General features: G+C 55.0%; 1 protein-coding gene and 1 long non-coding RNA gene across 2 annotated transcripts in view; one reads left to right on the top strand and one right to left on the bottom strand.

Moving 5' to 3' along the window:
* Nucleotides 1-1,234, top strand: part of LOC147598499 (uncharacterized) — a 201,341-nt gene extending 200,107 nt beyond the window's left edge. The window contains exons 2-3 of the long non-coding RNA XR_015260552.1: nucleotides 80-131; nucleotides 1,154-1,234. This is a non-coding gene — a long non-coding RNA (uncharacterized LOC147598499). The remainder of the gene's footprint in view (nucleotides 1-79; nucleotides 132-1,153) is intronic.
* Nucleotides 1-21,414, bottom strand: part of LOC147598498 (TBC1 domain family member 24-like) — a 197,496-nt gene that overhangs the window by 36,076 nt on the left and 140,006 nt on the right.

Here is a 21,414-nt window from a genome sequence, read left to right as displayed (position 1 = left end):
CGGGGTCGCGAGGTCAGAGGTCAGCCGGGGGTCAGAGGTCACCGGGGAGGGGTCGGAGGTCACGGCCCCACCCGCGCAGCCGGCCAAGCTCACCGAGGCCTTCAAGTACTTCCTGCAGGGCATGGGCTACCGTGAGTACCGCCTAACGAGCCACCGCTAATTAACACTCCTGGGGGGGTAATTAGCGCTCGGGGCAGGTAATTAAGCCGCTCTGCATAATTAATTACCGCCGGGGTGGGGGGGCTCGTTTGCATGCTGGAAGGGGAAAACTCAGCTGAGGAGGGGGAGTTAATTACACCAGGGGGGGTAATTAGCGGTGCAATTAATTGACCTGGACCTGGGGGGAGTAATTAGCTGCTGTGAGGCAGGAATTAATTGACCTGAGGCTTAATTAACGCTCCTCAGTTCTAATTAACATCACCTCCCCCCTCCACCCAGGGCAATTAAATGAAGTTCCAGGAGGGGGGGGCGTGGCCCGGGGGGTGGAGGGGGCGTGGCCCGGGGCGGAGGGGGCGGGGCCCGGGGGGCGGAGGGGGCGGGGCCCGGGGGGCGGAGGGGGCGGGGCCCGGGGGGCGGAGGGGGCGGGGCCCGGGGGGCGGAGGGGGCGTGGCCCGGGGGGGCGGAGGGGGCGTGGCCCGGGGGGGCGGAGGGGGCGTGGCCCGGGGGGAGGAGGGGGCGTGGCCCGGGGGAGGAGGGGGCGTGGCCCGGGGGAGGAGGGGGCGTGGCCCGGGGGAGGAGGGGGCGTGGCGAGGAGGGGGCGTGGCCCGGGGGGCGAGGAGGGGGCGTGGCCCGGGGGGCGAGGAGGGGGCGTGGCCCGGGGGGGCGAGGAGGGGGCGTGGCCCGGGGGGCGAGGAGGGGGCGTGGCCCGGGGGGGCGAGGAGGGGGCGTGGCCCGGGGGGGCGAGGAGGGGGCGTGGCCCGGGGGGGCGAGGAGGGGGCGTGGCCCGGGGGGCGAGGAGGGGGCGTGGCCCGGGGGAGGAGGGGGCGTGGCCCGGGGGGGAGGGGGGCGTGGCCCGGGGGGGAGGAGGGGGGCGTGGCCCGGGGCACCACCTGGTGCCCGGGGGAGGCGTGGCCCGGGGTGGGAGGGAGGGGGGTGGGCGTGGCCGGGGAGGGGAGGGGCGGGGCGCGGCCCTGGGCCCCCCCCCTCCCCGCAGTGGCGGCGGCGGCCATGACGCGGCTGTCGCGCTCCCGCACCGCCTCGCTCTCCGGCGCGGCCTCGGGGGACGGGGGGCGGGTGGCCGCAGCCTGTCCCGCGGCAGCCTGGGGGTGGGCGGGGCGCCCCCCGCCCCCTGAGGGACCCCCCCCGGGACCGCGCTCCATCCCCCCAAATCCCCCCCCACCCCCCATCCGGGACCCCCCCCTAAAATCCCGCACCCAGGACCCCTAGACCCCCTAAGCACCCCCCCCGGCATGCCCCGAAATGGTTTGAGGCCCCCCCCCCCCAAATTACCCCCCCCCGGGACCCCCAACACCCCCCCGGGATCCCCCTAGAAGGGTTTGGGACCCCCCCCCACCCTCTCAAAGCCCCCCCACCCCCCCAAAATCCCCCACCCTGGACCCCAAACCCCCCACCCTCCCCCCCAAGAACCCCTCTGACCCCCCCCAAACCCTTTGGGACTCCGCCCCCCAAACCCCCGACCCCCCCATCCCGGGACCCCCAACCCCCCCCCCCCCCGGGATCCCCCTAGAACGGTTTGGGACCCCCCCCCCCACCCTCTCAAAGACCCCCACCCCCCCAAAATCCCCCACCCCGGACCCCAAACCCCCCACCCTCCCCCCAAGAACCCCTCTGAGCCCCCCCCAAACCCTTTGGGACTCCGCCCCCCAAGCCCCCTCCCCCCCATACCCCCGACCCCCCCATCCCGGGACCCCCAACCCCCCCCCCCCGCCCCCCCCCCCCCGGGATCCCCCTAGAACGGTTTGGGACCCCCCCCCCACCCTCTCAAAGCCCCCCCACCCCCCCAAAATCCCCCACCCCGGACCCCAAACCCCCCACCCTCCCCCCAAGAACCCCTCTGACCCCCCCCCTAAACCCTTTGGGACTCCGCCCCCCAAGCCCCCTCCCCCCATACCCCCGACCCCCCCATCCCGGGACCCCCAACCCCCCCCCCCGGATCCCCCTAGAACGGTTTGGGACCCCCCCCCAAAATCCCCCGTCCCCCCCCACCCCGGACCCCAAACCCCCCGGGCGCCCCCCGCCCCCGCGGTGCCGGTACCGGAGCCGGGCCTCGCCCCCGCCGCTCTCCCCGCCAATAAAAACGCCGCGGCGCTGCCGCTTCCTGCTTCCTGCTTCCTGCTTCCTGCTTCCTGCTTCCTGCCTTCTCTCCGCCACCGGCGCGCCCGCCGCCCCTCAGCGCGCATGCGCCCACGCCCCCCCCAACCGGCTCCGCGCCGGTCTCCCGCCCCTCACGGTCCAGCTGTGCGCGCATGCGCGGGAGCTCGGCGACCCCCCCCGCAAGTTGGGGGGCAGGAGACCACTTTGGGGTGAGAACGCATTTGGGGGGCATGGCGCCATTTTGGGGGGGTAGAAGGCCCAGTTGTGGGGCAGGAGGCCACTTTCGGGGGCGAGAATGCATTTTGGGGGGCACGACGCCATTTTGGGGGGGTAGAAGGCCCAGTTGTGGGGCAGGAGGCCACTTTCGGGGGTGAGAGCGCATTTTGGGGGGCACGACGCCATTTTGGGGGGGTAGAAGGCCCAGTTGTGGGGCAGGAGGCCACTTTCGGGGGCGAGAGCGCATTTTGGGGGGCACGACGCCATTTTGGGGGGGTAGAAGGCCCAGTTGTGGGGCAGGAGGCCACTTTCGGGGGCGAGAGCGCATTTTGGGGGGCACGACGCCATTTTGGGGGGGTAGAAGGCCCAGTTGTGGGGCAGGAGGCCCCTTTGGGGGTGAGAGAGCATTTTGGGGGGCAGGATGCCATTTTGAGGGGGTAGAAGGCCCAGTTGTGGGGCAGGAGGCCACTTTCGGGGGCAAGAGCACATTTTGGGGGCAGTGTAATAAACTGTGAGCTGTTTGTTCATCAAACCTTGTCAGAACAATGGAGAGTTATATGAAATACACAAAGTCGGCCACAAGAAAGTTACATTAAATACACAAGGTCAGCCACAGGCACCTGGCTATGTAAAAACGGCATGCAGGACTGCGAAAGGAGGGAGCGGGGGGGGGGCTCATAAAGATGAAGGGTATAAAACCAGTAACTTTCTAACCATATAGTTTGAAGAAGCAATTAGTGGGAGGAGGAAGTCTGGTTTGGAGCAAGAAACAGTCTCACATTATCTCGAGGGAGGGAGGGAGTGATTAAAAGGAGCAAGGATTCGAGAACAGGATGGCACCCATCACATAAATCTCCTTGTTCAAGAAGGACACGAATCGGCTCAGCCGGAGCCGCGATGTCTGTGGTGCTGTACATGCGCTGCCAATGGCCGGGGAGGAGCAGCAAGAGCTTGACTGGCTGGCACTTTTGGTGTGGGAGCAATCGTCCGAAGTTCGTGATTTTTCGGGGTTCTTTTCAGTGGGCGCCCAGGTGCAGCTGGTGGTAAACGTCGAAGCCCTGTTGGTCAGGGAAAGCGCAGAACCCCGATGTCTGTGGTGCTGTAGATGCACTGCCAAAGTCCGGTGAGTAGCTGCAAGAGCTTGACTGGCTGGGACTTTCGGTGTGGGAGCAATCGTCCGACGTTCGTGATTTTTCGGGGTTCTTTTCAGTGGGCGCCCAGGTGCAGCTGGTGGTAAACGTCGAAGCCCTGTTGGTCAGGGAAAGCCCGCAGACCCGATGTCTGTAGTGCTGTAGATGCGCTGCCAATGGCCGGTGAGGAGCAGCAAGAGCTTGACTGGCTGGCACTTTTGGTGTGGGAGCAATCGTCCGACGTTTCTGATATTTGGGAATTTTTTTTCCAGTGGGCGCCCAGGTTCAGCTGGTAGTAAACTTCTAAGCCCTGTTGGTCAGGGAAAGCCCGGAGCCCCGATGTCTGTGGTGCTCTAGATGCGCTGGGAATGGCTGGTGAGGAGCAGCAAGAGCTTGACAGGTTGGCACTTTCGGTGTGGGAGCAATCGTAGGACGTTTGTGATTTTTGGGGATTTTTATTCACTGGGCGCCCAGGTTCAGCTGGTGGTAAACGTCGAAGGCCTGTTGGTCAGGGAAAGCCCAGAGCCCCGATGTCTGTGGTGCTGTAGATGCGCTGGGAATGGCCGGTGAGGAGCAGCAAGAGCTTGACTGGCTGGCACTTTTGGTGTGGGAGCAATCGTCCGATGTTCGTGATTTTTCGTTTATTTTTTTCAGTGGGCGCCCAGGTGCAGCTGGTGGTAAACGTCGAAGCCCTGTTGTTCAGGGAAAGCGCAGAACCCCGATGTCTGTGGTGCTGTAGATGCACTGCCAAAGTGCGGTGAGTAGCAGCAAGAGCTTGAGTTGCTGGCACTTTCGGTGTGGCAGGAATCGTCCGACGTTCGTGATTTTTCGGGGTTTTATTTCAGTGGGCGCCCAGGTGCAGCTGGTGGTAAACGTCGAAGCCCTGTTGGTCAGGGAAAGCGCAGAACCCCGATGTCTGTGGTGCTGTAGATGCGCTGGGAATGGCCGGTGAGGAGCAGCAAGAGCTTGACTGTCTGGCACTTTTGGTGTGGGAGCAATCGTCGGACGTTTGTGATTTTTGGGGATTTTTATTCACTGGGCGCCCAGGTTCAGCTGGTGGTAAACGTCAAAGCCCTGTTGGTCAGGGAAAGCCCGGAACCCCGATGTCTGTGGTGCTGTAGATGCGCTGGGAATGGCCGGTGAGGAGCAGCAAGAGCTTGACTGTCTGGCACTTTTGGTGTGGGAGCAATCGTCGGACGTTTGTGATTTTTGGGGATTTTTATTCACTGGGCGCCCAGGTTCAGCTGGTGGTAAACGTCAAAGCCCTGTTGGTCAGGGAAAGCCCGGAACCCCGATGTCTGTGGTGCTGTAGATGCGCTGGGAATGGCCGGTGAGGAGCAGCAAGAGCTTGTGTTGCTGGCACTTTCGGTGTGGGAGCAATCGTCCGATGTTCGTGATTTTTCGGGGTTTTATTTCAGTGGGAGCCCAGGTTCAGCGAGTGGTAAACGTCGAAGCCCTGTTGGTCAGGGAAAGCCCGGAGCCCCGATGTCTGTGGTGCTGTAGATGCGCTGGGAATTCCTGGTGAGGAGCAGCAAGAGCTTGACTGGCTGGCACTTTCGGTGTGGGAGCAATCGTCCGATGTTCATGATTTTTCGTTTATTTTTTTCAGTGGGCGCCCAGGTGCAGCTGGTGGTAAATGTCGAAGCCCTGTTGGTCAGGGAAAGCCCGGAGCCCCGATGTCTGTGGTGCTGTAGATGCGCTGGGAATGGCCGGTGAGGAGCAGCAAGAGCTTGAGTTGCTGGCACTTTCGGTGTGGGAGTAATCGTCCGACGTTCGTGGTTTTTCGGGGTTTTATTTCAGTGGGCGCCCATGTGCAGCTGGTCGTAAACGTCGAAGCCCTGTTGGTCAGGGAAAGCCCGGAGCCCCGATGTCTGTGGTGCTGTAGATGCGCTGGGAATTGCTGGTGAGAAGCAGCATGAGCTTGACTGGCTGGCACTTTTGGTGTGGGAGCAATCGTCTGATGTTCGTGATATTTCGTTTATTTTTTTCAGTGGGCGCCCAGGTGCAGCTGGTGGTAAACGTCGAAGCCCTGTTGGTCAGGGAAAGCCCGGAGCCCCGATGTCTGTGGTGCTGTAGATGCGCTGCCAATGGCCGGTGAGGAGCAGCAAGAGCTTGAGTTGCTGGCACTTTCGGTGTGGGAGAAATCGTCCGACGTTCGTGATATTTGGGGATTTTTTTTCCAGTGGGCGCCTAGGTTCAGCTGGTAATAAACTTCTAAGCCCTGTTCATCAGGGAAAGCACGGAGCCCCGATGTCTGTGGTGCTGTAGATGCGCTGGGAATGGCCGGTGAGGAGCAGCAACAGCTTGTGTTGCTGGCACTTTCGGTGTGGGAGCAATCGTCCGACGTTTGTGATTTTTGGGGATTTTTTTTCTGTGGGTGCCCAGGTGCAGCTGGTGCTAAACGTCGAAGCCCTGTTGGTCAGGGAAAGCCCGGAGCCCCGATGTCTGTGGTGCTGTAGATGCACTGCCAATGTCCGGTGGGGAGCAGCAAGAGCTTGACTGGGTGGCACTTTCGGTGTGGGAGCAATCATCCAATGTTCCTGATTTTTTGGGGTTTTATTTCAGTTGGCGCCTAGGTGCAGCTGGTGGTAAACATCGACGCACTGTTGGTCAGGGAAAGCCCGGAGCCCCGATGTCTGTGGTGCTGTAGATGCGCTGCCAATGGCCGTTGAGGAGTAGCCAGAGCTTGACTGGCTGGCACTTAAGGTGTGGGAGCAATCGTCTGATGTTCGTGATTTTTCGGGGTTTTCTTTCAGTGGGCGCCCAGGTGCAGCTGGTGGTAAATGTCGAAGCCCTGTTGGTCAGGGAAAGCCCGGAGCCCCGATGTCTGTGGTGCTGTAGATGCGCTGCCAATGGCCCGTGAGGAGCAGCAAGAGCTTGTGTTGCTGGTACTTTCGGTGTGGGAGCAATCGTCCGACGTTTTTGATTTTTCAGGGTTTTTTTTCAGTGGGCGCCCTGGTGCAGCTGGTGGTAAACGTCGAAGCCCTGTTGGTCAGGGAAAGCCCGGAGCCCTGATGTCTGTGGTGCTGTAGATGCGCTGGGAATGGCCGGTGAGGAGCAGCAAGAGCTTGAGTTGCTGGCACTTTCGGTGTGGGAGCAATCGTCCGACGTTCGTGATTTTTCGGGGTTTTATTTCAGTGGGAGCCCAGGTGCAGCTGGTGGTAAACGTCGAAGCCCTGTTCGTCAGGGAAAGCCCGGAACCCCGATGTCTGTGGTGCTGTAGATGCACTGGGAATTGCTGGTGAGAAGCAGGAAGAGCTTGACTGGCTGTCACTTTTGGTGTGGGAGCAATCGTCTGATGTTCGTGATATTTCGTTTATTTTTTTCAGTGGGCGCCCAGGTGCAGCTGATGGTAAATGTCGAAGCCCTGTTGTTCAGGGAAAGCCCGGAGCTCCGATGTCTGTGGTGCTGCAGATTCGCTGCCAATGGCCGGTGAGGAGCAGCAAGAGCTTGACTGGCTGGCACTTTCGGTGTGGGAGCAATCGTCCAACGTTCGTGGTTTTTCGGGGTTTTACTTTCAGTGGGAGCCCAGGTGCAGCTGGTGGTAAACGTCGAAGCCCTGTTGGTCAGAGAAAGCCCAGAGCCCCGATGTCTGTGGTGCTGTAGATGCGCTGCCAATGGCCGGTGAGGAGCAGCAAGAGCTTGACAGGCTGGCACTTTCGGTGTGGGAGCAATCGTCCGACGTTCGTGATATTTGGGGATTTTTTTTCCAGTGGGCGCCTAGGTTCAGCTGGTAATAAACGTCGAAGCCCTGTTGGTCAGGGAAAGCCCGGAGCCCCGATGTCTGTGGTGCTGTAGATGAACTGCCAATGGCCGGTGAGGAACAGCAAGAGCTTGAGTTTCTGGCACTTTCGGTGTGGGAGCAATCGTCCGACGTTTGTGATTTTTCGGGGTTCTTTTCAGTGGGAGCCCAGGTGCAGCTGGTGGTAAACGTCAAAGCCCTGTTGTTCAGGGAAAGCCCGGAGCCGCGATGTCTGTGGTGCTGTAGATGCGCTGGGAATGGGCGGTGAGGAGCAGCAAGAGCTTGACAGGCTGGCATTTAAGGTGTTGCAGGAATCGTCCGACATTTGTGATTTTTGGGGTTTTTTTTTCAGGGGGCTCCCAGGTGCAGCGGGTGGTAAATGTCGAAGCCCGGTTCGTCAGGGAAAGCCCGGAGCCCCGATGTCTGTGGTGCTGTAGATGCTCTGCCAGTGGCCGGTGAGGAGCAGCAAGAGCTTGAGTTTCTGGCACGTTCGGTGTGGGAGCAATCGTCCGACGTTCGTGATTTCTCGTTTAGTTTTTTCAGTGGGCGCCCAGGTGCAGCTGGTGGTAAACGTCGAAGCCCTGTTGTTCAGGGAAAGCGCAGAACCCCAATGTCTGTGGTGCTGTAGATGAACTGCCAAAGTCCGGTGAGTAGCAGCAAGAGCTTGAGTTGCTGGCACTTTCGGTGTGGCAGGAATCGTCCGACGTTCGTGATTTTTCGGGGTTTTATTTCAGTGGGAGCCCAGGTGCAGCTGGTGGTAAACGTCGAAGCCCTGTTGTTCAGGGAAAGCGCAGAACCCCGATGTCTGTGGTGCTGTAGATGCGCCTCCAATTGCTGGTGAGGAGCAGCAAGAGCTTGACTGGCTGGCACTTTCGGTGTGGGAGCAATAGTCCGATGTTCGTGATTTTTCGGGGTTTTATTTCAGTTGGCGCCCAGGTGCAGCTGGTGGTAAACGTCGAAGTCCTGTTGGTCAGGGAAAGCCCCGAGCCCCGATGTCTGTGGTGCTGTAGATGCGTTGCCAATGGCCGGTGAGGAGCAGCAAGAGCTTGTGTTGCTGGCACTTTCGGTGTGGGAGCAATCGTCCGACGTTTGTGATTTTTCGGGGTTCTTTTCAGTGGGAGCCCAGGTGCAGCGAGTGGTAAACGTCGAAGCCCTGTTGGTCAGGGAAAGCCCGGAGCCCCGATGTCTGTGGTGCTGTAGATGCGCTGGGAATGGGCGGTGAGGAGCAGCAAGAGCTTGACTGGCTGGCACTTTCGGTGTGGGAGGAATCGTCCGATGTTCGTGATTTTTCGTTTATTTTTTTCAGTGGGCGCCCAGGTGCAGCTGGTGGTAAACGTCGAAGCCCTGTTGGTCAGGGAATGCGCAGAACCCCAATGTCTGTGGTGCTGTAGATGCACTGCCAAAGTCCGGTGAGTAGCAGCAAGAGCTTGACTGGCTGGCACTTTCGTTGTGGGAGCAATCGTCCGACGTTCGTGATTTTTCGTGTTTTTTTTCCAGTGGGCGCCCAGGTTCAGCTGGTGGTAAACGTCGAAGCCCTGTTCGTCAGGGAAAGCCCGGAGCCCCGATGTCTGTGGTGCTGTAGATGCGCTGCCAATGGCCGGTGAGGAGCAGCAAGAGCTTGTGTTGCTGGCACTTTCGGTGTGGGTGCAATCGTCCGACTTTCGTGATTTTTCGGTGTTCTTTTCAGTGGGAGCCCAGGTGCAGCGAGTGGTAAACGTCGAAGCCCTGTTGGTCAGGGAACGCCCGGAGCTCCGATGTCTGTGGTGCTGTAGATGAGCTGCCAGTGGCCGGTGAGGAACTGCAAGAGCTTGACTGGCTGGCACTTTCGTTGTGGGAGGAATCGTCTGACGTTTGTGATTTTTGGGGATTTTTATTCATTGGGCGCCCAGGTTCAGCTGGTGGTAAACGTCGAAGCCCTGTTTGTCAGGGAAAGCCCAGAGCCCCGATGTCTGTGGTGCTGTAGATGCGCTGGGAATGGCCGGTGAGGAGCAGCAAGAGCTTGACTGGCTGGCACTTTCGGTGTGGGAGCAATCGTCCGATGTTCGTGATTTTTCGGGGTTTTATTTCAGGGGGCGCCCAGGTTCAGCTGGTGGTAAACTTCTAAGCCCCGTTCGTCAGGGAAAGCCCGGAGCCCCGATGTCTGTGGTGCTGTAGATGCGCCTCCAATGGCTGGTGAGGAGCAGCAAGAGCTTGACTGGCTGGCACTTTGGGTGTGGGAGCAATCGTCGGACGTTTGTGATTTTTGGGGATTTTTATTCACTCGGCGCCCAGGTTCAGCTGGTGGTAAACGTCGAAGCCCTGTTGGTCAGGGAAAGCCCGGAGCCCCGATGTCTGTGGTGCTGTAGATGCGCTGGGAATGGCCGGTGAGGAGCAGCAAGAGCTTGACTGTCTGGCACTTTCGGTGTGAGAGCAATCGTCTGATGTTCGTTATATTTCGTTTATTTTTTTCACTGGACGCCCAGGTGCAGCTGATGGTAAACGTCGAAGCCCTGTTGGTCCGGGAAAGCCCAGAGCCCCGATGTCTGTGGTGCTGTAGATGCGCTGCCAATGGCCGGTGAGGAACAGCAAGAGCTTGACTGGATGGCACTTTCGGTGTGGGATCAATCGTCCGACGTTTTTGATTTTTCAGGGTTTTTTTTCAGTTGGCAACCATGTGCAGCTGGTGGTAAACGTCGAAGCCCTGTTGGTCAGGGAAAGCCCGGAGCCCCGATCTGTGGTGCTGTAGATGCGCTGGGAATGGCCGGTGAGGAGCAGCAAGAGCTTGAGTTGCTGGCACTTTTGCTGTGGGAGCAATTGTCCGACGTTCGTGATTTTTCTTTAATTTTTTTCAGTGGGCGCCCAGGTGCAGCTGGTGGTAAACGTCGAAGCCCTGTTGGTCAGGGAAAGCGCAGAACCCCGATGTCTGTGGTGCTGTAGATGCACTGCCAAAGTCTGGTGAGTAGCAGCAAGAGCTTGAGTTGCTGGCACTTTCGTTGTAGGAGCAATCGTCCGACGTTTGTGATTTTTCGGGGTTTTATTTTAGTGGGAGCCCAGGTCCAGCTGGTGGTAAACGTCGAAGGCCTGTTGGTCAGGGAAAGCCCGGAGCCGCGATGTCTGTGGTGCTGTAGATGCGCTGGGAATGGGAGCTGAGGAGCAGCAAGAGCTTGACTGGCTGGCACTTTTGGTGTGGGAGCAATCGTCTGATGTTCGTGATATTTCGTTTATTTTTTTCAGTGTGCGCCCAGGTGCAGCGGGTGGTAAACGTCGAAGCCCTGTTGGTCAGGGAAAGCCCGGAGCCCCGATGTCTGTGGTGCTGTAGATGCGCTGCCAATGGCCGGTGAGGAGCAGCAAGAGCTTGACTGGCTGGCACTTTGGGTGTGGGAGCAATCGTCGGACGTTCGTGATTTTTCGGGGTTTTATTTCAGTGGGCGCCCAGGTTCAGCTGGTGGTAAACTTCTAAGCCTTGTTGGTCAGGGAAAGCCCGGAGCCCCGATGTCTGTGGTGCTGTAGATGCGCTGCCAATGGCCGGTGTTCAGCAGCTAGAGCTTGACTGTCTGGCACTTTTGGTGTGGGAGCAATCGTCCGACGTTCGTGATTTTTCGGGGTTCTTTTCAGTGGGCGCCCAGGTGCAGCTGGGTGTAAACGTCGAAGCCCTGTTGGTCAGGGAAAGCCCGGAGCCCCGATGTCTGTGGTGCTGTAGATGCGCTGCCAATGGCCGGTGTTCAGCAGCTAGAGCTTGACTGTCTGGCACTTTTGCTGTGGGAGCAATCGTCCGACGTTCGTGATTTTTCTTTTATTTTTTTCAGCGGGCGCCCAGGTTCAGCTGGTGGTAAACGTCGAAGCCCTGTTGGTCAGGGAAAGCGCAGAACCCCTATGTCTGTGGTGCTGTAGATGCACTGCCAAAGTTCGGTGAGGAGCAGCAAGAGTTTGAGTTGCTGGCACTTTTGGTGTGGGAGCAATCGTCCGATGTTCGTGATTTTTCGGGGTTTTATTTCAGTGGGCGCCCAGGTGCAGCTGGTGGTAAATGTCGAAGCCCTGTTTGTCAGGGAAAGCCCAGAGCCCCGATGTCTGTGGTGCTGTAGATGCGCTGGGAATGGGAGGTGAGGAGCAGCAAGAGCTTGAGTTGCTGGCACTTTTGGTGTGGGAGCAATCGTCCGACGTTCGTGATTTTTCAGGGTTTTATTTCAGTGGGAGCCCAGGTGCAGCTGGTGGTAAACGTCGAAGCCCTGTTGGTCAGGGAAAGCCCGGAGCCCCGATGTCTGTGGTGCTGTAGATGCGCTGGGAATGGCCGGGGAGGAGCAGCAAGAGCTTGACAGGCTGGCACTTTCGGTGTGGGAGTAATCGTCCGACGTTCGTGATTTTTCGGGGTTTTATTTCAGTGGGCGCCCATGTGCAGGTGGTGGTAAACGTTGAAGCCCTGTTGGTCAGGGAAAGCCCGGAGCCCCGATGTCTGTGGTGCTGTAGATGCACTGGGAATTGCTGGTGAGAAGCAGCATGAGCTTGACTGGCTGGCACTTTTGGTGTGGGAGCACTCGTCTGATGTTCGTGATATTTCGTTTATTTTTTTCAGTGGGCGCCCAGGTGCAGCTGATGGTAAATGTCGAAGCCCTGTTGGTCAGGGAAAGCCCGGAGCCCCGATGTCTGTGGTGCTGTAGATTCGCTGCCAGTGGCCGGTGAGGAGCAGCAAGAGCTTGACTGGCTGGCACTTTTGCTGTGGGAGCAACCGTCCGATGTTCGTGATTTTTCGGGGTTTTTTTCAGTGGGCTCCCAGGTGCAGCTGGTGGTAAATGTCGAAGCCCTGTTTGTCAGGGAAAGCCCGGAGCCACGATGTCTGTGGTGCTGTAGATGCGCTACCAATGGCCGGGTACGAGCAGAAAGAGCTTGACTGGCTGGCACTTTCGTTGTGGGATCAATTGTCCGACGTTCGTGATTTTTTGGGGTTTTTTTTCCATTGGGCGCCCAGGTGCAGCAGGTGGTAAATGTCGAAGCGCTGTTGGTCAGGGAAAGCCCGGAGCCCCGATGTCTGTGGTGCTGTAGATGCGCTGGGAATGGCCGGTGAGGAGCAGCGAGAGCTTGACTGGCTGGCACGTTCGGTGTGGGAGCAATCGTCCGACGTTCGTGATTTTTTGGGGATTTTTTCGACTGGGCGCCCAGGTGCATCGGGTGGTAAACGTCGAAGCCCTGTTGGTCAGAGAAAGCCCGGAGCCCCGATGTCTGTGGTGCTGTAGATGCGCTGCCAATGGCTGGTGAGGAACAGCAAGAGTTTGACTGGCTGGCACTTTCGGTGTGGGAGCAATCTTCCGATGTTCGTGATTTTTCGGGGTTCTTTTCAGTGGGAGCCCAGGTTCAGCGAGTGGTAAACGTCGAAGCCCTGTTGGTCAGGGAAAGCCCGGAGCCGCGATGTCTGTGGTGTTGTAGATGCACTGCCACTGTCCGGTGAGGAGCAGCAAGAGCTTGACTGGCTGGCATTTTTGGTGAGGGAGCAATCGTCCGACGTTCGTGATTTTTCGGGGTTTTACTTTCAGTGGGCGCCCGGGTTTAGCTGGTGGTAAACGTCGAAGCCCTGTTGGTCAGGGAAAGCCCGGAGCCCCGATGTCTGTGGTGCTGTAGATGCGCTGGGAATGGGCGGTGAGGAGCAGCAAGAGCTTGACTGGGTGGCACTTTCGGTGTGGGAGCAATCGTCTGATGTTCGTGATATTTCGTTTATTTTTTTCAGTGGGCGCCCAGGTGCAGCTGGTGGTAATCGTTGAAGCCCTGTTCATCAGCGAAAGCCCGGAGCCCCGATATGTGTGGTGCTTTAGATGCCCTGGGAATGGCCGGTGAGGAGCAGCAAGAGCTTGAGTTGCTGGCACTTTCGGTGTGGGAGCAATCGTCCGACGTTCGTGATTTTTCGGGGTTTTATTTCAGTGGGCGCCCAGGTTCAGCTGGTGGTAAACTTCGAAGCCCTGTTGGTCAGGGAAAGCCCGCAGACCCGATGTCTGTGGCGCTGTAGATGCGCTGGGAATGGCTGGTGAGAAGCAGCATGAGCTTGACTGGCTGGCACTTTTGGTGTGGGAGCAATCGTCTGATGTTCGTGATATTTCGTTTATTTTTTTCAGTGTGCGCCCAGGTGCAGCGGGTGGTAAACTTCGAAGCCCTGTTGGTCAGGGAAAGCTCGGAGCCCCGATGTCTGTGGTGCTGTAGATGCGCTGCCAATGGCCGGTGTTCAGCAGCTAGAGCTTGACTGTCTGGCACTTTTGGTGTGGGAGCAATCGTCCGACGTTCGTGATTTTTCGGGGTTCTTTTCAGTGGGCGCCCAGGTGCAGCTGGGTGTAAACGTCGAAGCCCTGTTGGTCAGGGAAAGCCCGGAGCCCCGATGTCTGTGGTGCTGTAGATGCACTGGGAATTGCTGGTGAGAAGCAGCATGAGCTTGACTGGCTGGCACTTTTGGTGTGGGAGCACTCGTCTGATGTTCGTGATATTTCGTTTATTTTTTTCAGTGGGCGCCCAGGTGCAGCTGATGGTAAATGTCGAAGCCCTGTTGGTCAGGGAAAGCCCGGAGCCCCGATGTTTGTGGTGCTGTAGATTCGCTGCCAGTGGGCGGTGAGGAGCAGCAAGAGCTTGACTGGCTGGCACTTTTGCTGTGGGAGCAACCGTCCGATGTTCGTGATTTTTCGGGGTTTTTTTCAGTGGGCTCCCAGGTGCAGCTGGTGGTAAATGTCGAAGCCCTGTTTGTCAGGGAAAGCCCGGAGCCACGATGTCTGTGGTGCTGTAGGTGCGCTACCAATGGCCGGGTACGAGCAGAAAGAGCTTGACTGGCTGGCACTTTCGTTGTGGGATCAATTGTCCGACGTTCGTGATTTTTTGGGGTTTTTTTTCCATTGGGCGCCCAGGTGCAGCAGGTGGTAAATGTCGAAGCGCTGTTGGTCAGGGAAAGCCCGGAGCCCCGATGTCTGTGGTGCTGTAGATGCGCTGGGAATGGCCGGTGAGGAGCAGCGAGAGCTTGACTGGCTGGCACTTTCGGTGTGGGAGCAATCGTCCGACGTTCGTGATTTTTTGGGGATTTTTTCGACTGGGCGCCCAGGTGCATCGGGTGGTAAACGTCGAAGCCCTGTTGGTCAGAGAAAGCCCGGAGCCCCGATGTCTGTGGTGCTGTAGATGCGCTGCCAATGGCTGGTGAGGAACAGCAAGAGTTTGACTGGCTGGCACTTTCGGTGTGGGAGCAATCTTCCGATGTTCGTGATTTTTCGCGGTTTTTTTTCAGTGGGAGCCCAGGTGCAACTGGTGGTAAATGTCGAAGCCCTGTTGGTCAGGGAAAGCCCGGAGCCCCGATGTCTGTGGTGATGTAGATGCGCTGCCAATGGCCCGTGAGGAGCAGCAAGAGCTTGACTGACTGGGACTTTCGGTGTGGGAGCAATCGTCTCACGTTCGTGATTTTTCGGGGTTTTAATTTCAGTCGGCGCCCAGGTGCAGCTGGTGGTAAATGTCGAAGCCCAGTTGGTCAGGGAAAGCCCGGAGCCCCGATATGTGTGGTGCTGTAGATGCGCTGGGAATGGGCGGTGAGGAGCAGCAAGAGCTTGACAGGCTGGCATTTAAGGTGTGGCAGAAATCGTCCGATATTTGTGATTTTTGGGGTTTTTTTTTCAGGGGGCACCCATGTTCAGCTGGTGGTAAACGTCGAAGTGCTGTTAGTCAGGGAAAGCCCGGAGCCCAAATGTCTGTGGTGCTGTAGATGCGCTGGGAATGGGCGGTGATTAGCAGCAAGAGCCTGACTGGCTGGCACTTTCGGTGTGGGAGAAATCGTCCGATCTTCATGATTTTTCAAGGTTTTTTTTCAGTGGGTGCCCAGGTGCAGCTGGTGGTAAACGTCTAAGCCCTGTTGGTCAGGGAAAGCGCAGAACACCGATGTCTGTGGTGCTGTAGATGCGCTGGGTATGGGCAGTGAGGAGCAGCAAGAGCTTGTGTTGCTGGCACTTTCAATGTGGGAGCAATCGTCCGATGTTCCTGATTTTTGGGGGTTTTTTTCAGTGGGCGCCCAGGTTCAGCTGGTGGTAAACGTCGAAGCCCTGTTGGTCAGGGAAAGCTCGGAGCCCCGATGTCTGTGGTGCTGTACATGCGCTGGGAATGGCCGGGGACGAGCAGCAGGACCTTGACTGGCTGGCACTTCCGTTGTGGGAGCAATCGTCCGACGTTCGTGATTTTTCGGGGTTTTATTTCAGTGGGCGCCCATGTGCAGCTGGTGGTAAACGTCGAAGCCCTGTTGGTCAGGGAATGCCCGGAGCCCCGATGTCTGTGGTGCTGTAGATGCGCTGCCAATGGCCGGTGAGGAGCAGCAAGAGCTTGACTGGCTGGCACTTTCGGTGTGGGAGTAATCGTCCGACGTTTGTTATTTTTCGGGGTTTTATTTCAGTGGGCGCCCATTTGCAGCTGGTGGTAAACATCGAAGCCCTGTTGGTCAGGGAAAGCCCGGAGCCCCGATGTCTGTGGTGCTGTAGATGCGCTGCCAATGGCCGGGGACGAGCAGCAAGAGCTTGATAGGCTGGCACTTTCGGTGTGGGGGGAATCGTTTGACGTTTTTGATTTTTCAGGGTTTTTTTTCAGTGGGTGCCCAGGTGCAGCGGGTGGTAAACGTCAAAGCCCTGTTGGTCAGGGAAAGCCCGGAGCCCCGATGTCTGTGGTGCTGTAGATGCGCTGGGAATGGCCAGGGACGAGCAGCAAGAGCTTGACTGGCTGGCACTTTCGATGTGGGAGCAATCGTCCGACGTTCGTGATTTTTCGGGGTTTTACTTTCAGTGGGCGCCCAGGTTCAGCTGGTGGTAAATGTCGAAGCCCTGTTGGTCAGGGAAAGCCCGGAGCCCCGATGTCTGTGGTGCTGTAGATGCGCTGCCAATGTCCAGGGAGGAGCAGCAAGAGCTTGACTGTCTGGCACTTTCGCTGTGGGAGCAATCGTCCGATGTTCTTGATTTTTCGTTTATATTTTTCAGTGGGCGCCCAGGCTCAGCTGGTGGTAAATGTCGAAGCCCTGTTGGTCAGCGAAAGCCCTGAGCCCCGATACCTGTGGTGCTGTAGATGGGCTGGCAATGGGCGGTGAGGAGCAGCAAGAGCTTGAGTTGCTGGCACTTTTGGTGTGGGAGCAATCGTCGGACGTTTGTGATTTTTCGGGGTTCTTTTCAGTGGGGGCCCAGGTGCAGCTGGTGGTAAATGTCGAAGCCCTGTTCGTCAGGGAAAGCCCGGAGCCCCGATGTCTGTCATGCTGTAGATGCGCTGGGAATGGCTGGTGAGAAGCAGCATGAGCTTGACTGGCTGGCACTTTCGGTGTGGGAGCAATCGTCCGACGTTCGTTATTTTTCGGGGTTCTTTTCAGTGGGAGCCCAGGTTCAGCGAGTGGTAAACGTCGAAGCCCTGTTGGTCAGGGAAAGCCCGGAGCCGCGATGTCTGTGGTGCTGTAGATGCACTGCCAAAGTCCGGTGAGTAGCAGCAAGAGCTTGAGTTGCTGGCACTTTCGGTGTGGGAGCAATCGTCCGACGTTCGTGATTTTTCGGGGTTTTACTTTCAGTGGGCGCCCAGGTTCAGCTGGTGGTAAAGGTCGAAGCCCTGTTGGTCAGGGAAAGCCCGGAGCCCCGATGTCTGTGGTGCTGTAGATGCGCTGGGAATGGGCGGTGAGGAGCAGCAAGAGCTTGAGTTGCTGGCACTTGAGTTGCTGGCATTAAAAGTGGGTCCCCAGCGACAAGAAATAGAGTTCCTAGTGGACTCTGGAGCAGAAAGATCTACTGTTCAAAAATTGCCCCGGGGGTGTGAGACATCCTCGGAGAAAGTAGAAGTTATTGGAGCAAAAGGAGAGCCTTTTGGGGTTCCCGTAATAAAAAATGTGGTTTTGGAAAGTGATTCTAAATTTGGGGTGGGGTCCTTGCTGTTAGTGCCTGAGGCGGACTATAACTTATTGGGCAGAGATTTAATGATAGAATTAGGGATTGGCTTAGAAGTCATAAAAAATGAACTAAGAATTAAGTTGTGTCCTTTACGGACAGTTGATGAGGGGAAAATAAACCCTGAGGTATGGTACACTCCGGAGACCATTGGAAAATTGGATATTGAACCTTTTTCAGTGACAATAAGAAACCCAGAAATACCAGTGAGAATAAAACAATACCCCCTACCGATGGAGGGGAGACAGGGATTGAAACCTGAGATTCAAAGGTTAATTGAAAAAGGAATATTAGAACCTTGCATGTCCCCTTTTAACACCCCCATCTTACCTGTAAAGAAACCTGATGGGACATACAGATTAGTGCATGATTTACGAGAAATTAACAAACGAACGGTTACCAGATTCCCTGTAGTGGCAAACCCTCATACACTTTTAAGCCAGCTGGGCCCCAATGATCAGTGGTATAGTGTAATTGATTTAAAGGATGCCTTCTGGGCATGCCCCTTAAAGAAAGATTGCAGGGATTATTTTGCTTTTGAATGGGAAGACCCGGACACTTACAGAAAACAACAATTACGGTGGACCGTTTTACCTCAAGGGTTCACCGAGTCTCCAAATTTGTTTGGACAGGCATTAGAACAAATATTGAGGGGGTACGAATTAGGTGGGGGGGTGACCCTTGTCCAGTATGTGGACGATTTACTGTTGGCCGGCAGCGATGAGGAGGCAGTTAGGGAGGAGAGTATTAGGTTGTTAAATTTTTTAAGTTTACAGGGATTAAAGGTGTCGAAATCAAAACTGCAATTTGTCGAAAAGGAAGTGAAATATTTAGGGCACAGATTGAGTAAAGGAACTAAGAAGTTAGACCCAGAAAGAGTTCAGGGCATATTATCATTGCCGGCTCCAAAAACTAAGAGACAGATCAGACAATTGCTGGGCCTTTTGGGATATTGTAGACAATGGATTGAAGGCTATAGTAGGAAAGTAAAATTTTTATATGCTAAGATATCTAAGGATGGCCTATTAAAATGGTCTAAGGATGATGATGAACAATTGGAAGTTTTAAAAATGGATTTGGTAAACACTCCTGTTTTGAGTTTACCGGATGTCAAGAAACCATTTTATTTATTTATTAATGTTGATGAAGGAACAGCATATGGGGTGTTAGTGCAAGAATGGGCAGGGAAGAAAAAGCCTGTAGGATACCTTTCTAAATTGTTAGACCCTGTAAGCAGAGGATGGCCTATCTGCCTACAAGCTATAGTGGCTGCGGCTCTGCTAGTGGAAGAGGCTCACAAAGTTACCTTTGGGGGAGAACTGAAAGTATTATCACCCCACAATATTAGAGGAATTTTACAACAGAAAGCTGAAAAGTGGATTACTGATGCCAGGCTCCTGAAGTACGAGGGTATCCTGATATCTTCACCTAAACTAGAACTTGAAGTTACTGGTTTACAGAATCCAGCACAATTTCTGTACGGGGAACCGTCAGAGGAGATAACTCATGATTGCCTGCACACTATTGAAGAACAAGCCAAAATTAGACCAGATTTGGAGGAAGAAGAGCTAGAGGATGGGGAAAAACTTTTTGTAGATGGATCTTCCCGGGTAATAGAGGGGAAAAGAAAATCAGGATATGCGATAATTAATGGAAAAACATTTAAGGTAATAGAATCAGGGCCCCTGAGTCCCAGTTGGTCGGCTCAAGCATGCGAGTTATACGCAGTTTTAAGAGCTTTACAATTATTAGAAGGAAAAATCGGCACCATCTATACGGATTCCAAATATGCCTTTGGAATAGTGCATACATTTGGGAAAATTTGGGAAGAAAGAGGCTTAATAAATTCCCAGGGAAAGGGATTGGTTCATCAGGAGTTAATAATTGAAATTTTGCAGGCTTTACGGAGGCCGGTAGGAATAGCAGTGGTCCATTTAAAAGGGCATCAGCGGGGATTAACTCCACTGACAAGGGGAAACAATCTAGCAGATCAAGAAGCAAAACGAGCGGCTTTAATGATCTTCAAGGAAAAGAAAGATAGAAAGTTTCCTTGCAAGGATTGTTGGAAGAGCACACTTCATTGTAGCTGTGCGAATCCTAATTATCAGTTTTGTTGTGTGCATGGGGAAGAGTACCACCTGTACAGCTTCACTGTGCAGGAGAAAGACAAGTTAGTCCGAATGGGGGCAAGGGAAGTCAAATCTGGAGAATGGGAACTTCCTGATGGACGAGAGGTCATTTCAAAAACTATGGCTATAAGAATCATGCGCAAGTACCATGAAAACACCCACTGGGGGGTTCAAGCACTAGTAGATCAATTTGCCATAAAATATGCTTGCATTGGGGTATATAATATAGCAAAAAGAATAATTGGAGATTGCCTAATTTGCCAAAAAGTGAACAAGCACCAATTAAGAGAAAGACCATTAGGGGGAAGAGATTTGGCTCACCGACCCTTCGCCAAAATTCAGATAGACTTCACCGAACTACCGAAAGTAGGCAGGTATAGATATTTGTTGGTAATAATAGATCATTTAACACACTTTGTAGAAGCATTTCCAACAGTCAGGGCCACTGCCCAAACGGTGACAAAACTATTGCTTGAAAATGTGATACCTAGGTATGGCTCTATTGAAACTATTGACTCTGATAGGGGACCACATTTTGCTTCAAAAATCATAAAAGAAGTTTTTACTGCTTTGGGGACCAAGTGGGAATATCATACACCCTGGCACCCACAGAGTTCGGGAAAAATAGAGCGGGTAAACGGTGAGATAAAGAAACAACTGACCAAATTAATGATGGAGACCAAATTATCTTGGGTAAAATGCCTTCCCTTAGCCTTATTAAATATTAGAATCCAACCTCACACGGATGTGGGAATCTCCCCTTTCGAAATGTTATATGGAATGCCTTATGATTTGGAGGTTCCCCGAGATCATCCCCAGGCTGAAAATTTACAACTGAAACAGTACATAATCCAACTCATGTCTATGAGGAAACAATTGCGAGATAAAGGCTTAGCAGTACAAAGGCCTCCGTTGGACATTGCAATACACAATATACAACCTGGAGATAACGTTTTAATTAGGTCATGGAAGGAGTCCTCACTAACTCCCCGCTGGGAAGGGCCTTATCTTGTTTTACTCACTACAGAAACCGCCATCCGGACTGCTGAACGGGGGTGGACCCATGCCAGCCGGGTAAAAGGACCCATCTCCGAGGAGCAGTGGGAGAGCTCTGGAGACCCGAATACCTTGAAATTAAAACTGCGAAGAAAAAGACAGACTAATAAATTGAACTGAGCAATGAACATGTATCGGTAAGGCGGAGACGCTTCGCTTGTTAACCTTTTTTTTACAGAAGAACCACACTTGGAGACCTGGAAAATACATGGATACGTAAGGACTATATTGAAATCAGAATTGTGGTTGTAATTGTAATTATCATTATATATGAGCCTTTAAGAAAAGTGATGTGTCACATAGTTCATATTAATTGTAGCAATAAGTTTGGTAGTAGCAGGGAAGGAACTTACATATCTTTGGAAGTGCCGAAAACAGGAGTAGCCTCGTTTAAACAATTTAAAAATAAAATACCAAAGTGCTACTCCCAGGAGAATCGGGAGCCGAACAGAAAATAAATAAGTGAGGGCCGATTCACTGTCACATTTCTCCTGAAGATTGTCCTTGCCACCAAGAAGATGACATTCCTCGTAGCTCGAAGCAACCGAGTTGACGAGCGAGGTGGAGGGACAAGGTGCTGTGGAGAACTGACCCCTGTCACTGCAGATGATTTAAAGGCCCTCCAAGTGAAAAGGCCCCGAGGTTCCAAATGGGAAAAAGGCACTAGTCAAATTGGCTTAAAACAAAATTGGAGGCTTCACCCTTTTCGGTACGTCCTGACTATTCTGTTTTTAATGTTACCACAAACATGGGGGAAACTGAGCCACCAAGCTCATCAGCCATTTGAATGGACACTGCATCAAGTGGGCATTGATGATGATAAAGTCATACAAACTATAATAACTCCAGGGGCTCCTGCCTTTAAGACCACTCTGTGTCAGTTAGCGCCAGTAGATGGAGCGTGTAAAAATGAAGGTACACCATTTTATCTATGCCCGAGCTCTAACCCTGGGAAATCGTATTGTAACCAACCAGGACAACAT

The sequence above is a fragment of the Chlamydotis macqueenii genome, chromosome 18, assembly GCF_036417535.1.
Source record: "Chlamydotis macqueenii isolate bChlMac1 chromosome 18, bChlMac1.mat, whole genome shotgun sequence".
NCBI classification, from domain to species: Eukaryota; Metazoa; Chordata; class Aves; order Otidiformes; family Otididae; genus Chlamydotis; species Chlamydotis macqueenii.
This window is presented reverse-complemented; position numbering and strand designations above follow the sequence as displayed.